Here is a 4,687-nt window from a genome sequence, read left to right as displayed (position 1 = left end):
GAATGGCAACAAAAATCAATGGGAACTTTTAGTCCCAGACATCATCAATTCTTATTTTTATAATCAACTGGTATGGAATGATTTTTTTTTAAATCTTGGATATAAGAAATTTTAGAAAAAGAAATAAACATAGGATCTCAAAAGAGCACATATAGATAGATATATTTCACTAGACCAAAAATCTCTGCACACATCAGCAAACCATCACAGACCATCAATTTCTTGGTATCTGCTATTGAAAGAAATGACTGATTTACTAAATATATACATGTACACATACTATGTAATGAAGTGGAGGGATACACAAATATCTCCCAAATTTTGGATGTTCATAAGGAAAGAGTGTCATTTGCTAGAGGTTCAACTCCATATTGACACCCCTGTAGCTCTCAACCCTTCCTTCTTTTCTAATTGAGGGAAGAGAAAAATATGGCAAATAAGCCATAATTTTTGGCAAAGCACATCTAAGAAAAGGTCTGCCAAGGTCAAAACTGAAAATACAGCAGCTGTTGCACAAAACCTGTGCCAAAAATCCCTCCTTGACTAGCAATATGCTTCTGCTTTGGGCCTACAATCCCTGACCAAAATATTCATCTCAACAGCTGCAGCTCAATCTAGAAAGCAGGTGGGGTATTTCCACTATATGGGAGAGGATTCCTAAAAAGGAAAGATTAAATGTGCATGCTCAATAATGAAAGAAATGTGTATGGTTCAGATGTGGTGTCCCCCAAAATTTCACATGAGAGACAATGAAAGAATGTATGGAGGAGAAATGATTGAGTCATATCCTTAACCTAATCAGTGAATTAATCCCTGATGGGATTAACTAAGTGGTGGCTGAAGACAGGTGAGTGTGGCTGGAGGAAGTGGTTAACTGGGGCAAGGTTCTAGGGGACATACTTTGTATCTGGAGAGTAGAACCTCCCTGCTTTCTGATCATCATGTGACCTGGTTTTCTCTGCCACACTTTTTCACCATGAAGTTTTGACTCACCTGGAACCCCAAGGAATGGAGCCATCCTTCTATGGATTAAGACCTTTGAAACCATGAGCCCTGAAATAAACTTTTCCTCCTCTGTAATTGTGCTTATCAATCCTTTTAGTGACAGCAGTGAAAAAGCTAAAATAAAATATGTGCATCCAATCAGAAGAAATGTATACGGGAATCAGAAAGTAACCATTCTCCCAGTGTGTGTAGACACAGCCATGCATCCTGACAGTTTGGAAAAGAGCCCCCACCCCTTGTGTTGCAGAGGAGAGCTCCCAGGGCCCACCTAGGAGTCTGGGAGAATTCCATTTCTTAATTAGAAAGGCTCTGCATGGACTTCCGGCAGCCGGACTTTGGAGAACCCAGAGTGTTGGGGATGGCAACCAAGCGCCTGGTGTGGCAGCTTGGATTAATTAGGAGAAAATCAATTGCACCAGCAAATGAGAAACTAGGAAGAAGCAAATCCATTTTATGACTACTTAATTGTGATTGATTTTTAATCCACCTGCTGGAATGATGGGAAACACCACAATAGCCAGGAAAATAATTTAATTTCCAGCAGTATTGCTCAACACATTAACTGGAGAGATTGAATGCGAATTCCATGCTTATGTTCAGCCTCAAGAACATCCAGTTCTTTCAGAATTTTGCATGGAGATGACAAGCATAAAACAGGCTCAAGTTGATGAAGGACCCCCTCTGAAGATTCGCTTATCTCATTTCTGTAAATGGATTCATAAGATTCAGCAAGAGAAGAAAATTATTTTTGCTACTGGAGTTTCAGAGCCTTCTACTTCTGCAGCAAAATTGTGTGCATTTGTTACTCGGTCAGACTGGGACTTGGGGGTTTGCCTGGAGTATGAGTGTAAAAGAAAACAACTGTTAAAACCCATGTTCTTAAATTCCTGGATTGATCTCAGAGCAACTTACAAGCTCTTCTATAGAAGAAAGCCAAAAGGACTAAGCAGTGCCTTGCAGGGAGTGGGAATAGAATTCTGGGTTGGATGATTCTCGCAATACTGCTCTTCTTGCTTGGAAAATGATCAGAGATGGGTGCCTAATGAAAATTACAAGGTCCTTCAACAAGAAAGTATAAATGCAGAATTTCTAAAGCTGTTGGATTTGTCTATGGAATCATAGGTTCTCACAAAGAAGAATCCCAACATTCTGGCCAGAAATTTGAATACAAATCAAGAAGAAACATCTGCCTGCAACACTAGCATCCAGGGTTCCAATATACATGATAGAGAGCCTAAAAATACAATAAGTGCTCATGAAAAAGTTCAAATGAATTTACTTTGTGTGAATTCCCCTATAACAGTAAAGGATAAGTTACAAGTAAAGAACAGTATAAAAGCTGGTCCTCACAATGTCGAAAGTTGCTTATTTGTTTTTAATACTAAGCCCTCTACATCTTTGGGACAGTTGCAGTCTCCCAGCTTAAATTCATCTATCTAGATGCAGAAGCAAAAAAAAAAAAATGCACATCTTGTAGTTAATACCAAATCTAAGTCTTCAACATTTAATTCATAATTGGTACTTGTCTCTATTACCATTCCTTCTGTTAGTCATGTTTTTGAAATGGAAATGAGTTCTACTCTTGACTGTTTGCCTATGTTGGCTGAATGGGAAGACATAGCTTTACTCCCAGCATCTCAACCTGAGGAAAATATTCCTATTAGTGACACAAATGTAGAGACTTCACTTAATTCTGGAGAAAGAATAATGGTTTTAAAAGAGACAGAAGTGCTCAGTCATGAAAATTTTGGAGGCATCAAGAAAACTTTTCAGGAGTTGGAGACCACTAAGTCCATTGTGTAGAAGAGTCCTCACACTACTATTTATAATGTAAAAGAAGCTAAATATTCAGGATCAGATGTGTCTGCCTTTAAGTTACCTGAACGCAAATTATGTGCCTTTAACAGTGTTAATGCCAATGTATCTCATCCTTCAGTTTTGGGGAAACATCCTCTTTCTTTAGGTGTCTCTAAAAGGAATTCATCTAGTCCCCCAGTTTTCCCACCAGCAAAAAAACAGACCTTCAGTATTCATGAAGAAAAGCCAGCATCATCTGATTGCTCCCCAGGAAAAAGTTCTTGTCAGAAGGTTGCCCCCTACCCCATATTAACTTCTGCAGTGAATCTACAGGAGCCTTGGAAGAGTGGGAAAATGACACCTCCCTTATGCAAGTGTGGCCAAAGATCTAAGAGATTTGTTGTTGCTAACAATGGACCAAACCATGGAAGAGTCTTCTATTGTTGCCCTATTGGCAAATACCAAGAAAACATGAAGTGCTGTGATTATTTTAAATGGGAACAAACACTTCAGAAGGAAAAAGCCAACAACATGGTTCTATCTCATTCCCCAGGGAGACTCAACTTTTAGTTCTCCAGTAACAAGCCATATTCGTGACAGTAATTGTCTTCCTACTAAAAATTCTTTGAGACTCAGACCTTCACTGAGGAATTGATAAATTTTCTTTACAGTTAAACTGTTTTTACTTTTAGGACAACTTTTATGTGACGTTTAGTGCAGGAAAGACAAAAAAGTATAGGGCTACAAGTTATGGAGTCTTTTTTTTTTTAATTTTATTTTTTTATTGGTTATTCAAAACATTACAAATATTTCAGAATCACATCGGTTACACATCCACATTTTTACATAATACCATAATAGTAACTGTTGTATTCTGCTACCTTTCCTATCCTCTACTATCCCCCCTCCCCTCCCCTCCCATCTTCTCTCTCTACCCCATCTACTGTAATTCATTTCTCTCCTTATTTTTTTCCCATTCCCCTCACAAACTCTTATATGTAATTTTGTATAACAATGAGGGTCTCCTTCCATTTCCAAGCAATTTCCCTTTTCTCTCCCTTTCCCTCCCACTTCATGACTCTGCTTAATGTTAATCTTTTCCTCCTGCTCTTCCTCCCTGCTCTGTTCTTGGTTGCTCTCATTATATCAAAGAAGACATTTGGCATTTGTTTTTTAGGGATTGGCTAGCTTCACTTAGCATAATCTGCTCTAGTGCCATCCATTTCCCTGCAAATTCCATGATTTTGTCATTTCTTAGTGCTGCGTAGTACTCCATTGTGTATAAATGCCACATTTTTTTTATCCATTCATCTATTGAGGGGCATCGGGGTTGGTTCCACAGTCTAGCTATTGTGAATTGTGCTGCTATGAACATCGATGTGGCAGTATCCCTGTAGTACGCTCTTTTGAGGTCTTCAGGGAATAGTCCGAGAAGGGCAATAGCTGGGTCAAATGGTGGTTCCATTCCCAGCTTTCCCAGGAATCTCCATACTGCTTTCCATATTGGCCTCACCATTTTGCAGTCCCACCAGCAATGTATAAGAGTACCCTTTTCCCCACATCCTCGCCAGCACTTGTTATTGTTCGACTTCATAATGGCTGCCAATCTTACTGGAGTGAGATGGTATCTTAGGGTGGTTTTGATTTGCATTTCTCTGACTGCTAGAGATGGTGAGCATTTTTTCATGTACTTGTTGATTGATTGTATGTCCTCCTCTGAGAAGTGTCTGTTCAGGTCTTTGGCCCATTTGTTGATTGGGGTATTTGTTTTCTTATTGTTTAATTTTTTGAGTTCTTTGTATACTCTGGATACTAGGGCTCTATCTGAAGTGTGAGGAGTAAAAATTTGTTCCCATGATGTAGGCTCCCTATTTACCTCTCTTAT

General features: G+C 39.0%; 1 pseudogene; it reads left to right on the top strand.

Annotated features, from left to right (window-relative positions):
* The first annotated feature begins 1,363 nt into the window (after window positions 1–1,363).
* LOC143408897 (ERI1 exoribonuclease 2-like) lies at window positions 1,364–3,457 on the top strand (annotated as a pseudogene).
* Window positions 3,458–4,687: the final 1,230 nt, after the last annotated feature.

Source organism: Callospermophilus lateralis, chromosome 10 (assembly GCF_048772815.1).
Source record: "Callospermophilus lateralis isolate mCalLat2 chromosome 10, mCalLat2.hap1, whole genome shotgun sequence".
Taxonomy (NCBI): domain Eukaryota; kingdom Metazoa; phylum Chordata; class Mammalia; order Rodentia; family Sciuridae; genus Callospermophilus; species Callospermophilus lateralis.
The sequence above is the reverse complement of the archived record's forward strand: the minus strand, read 5'-3'. Positions and strand labels throughout refer to the sequence as shown.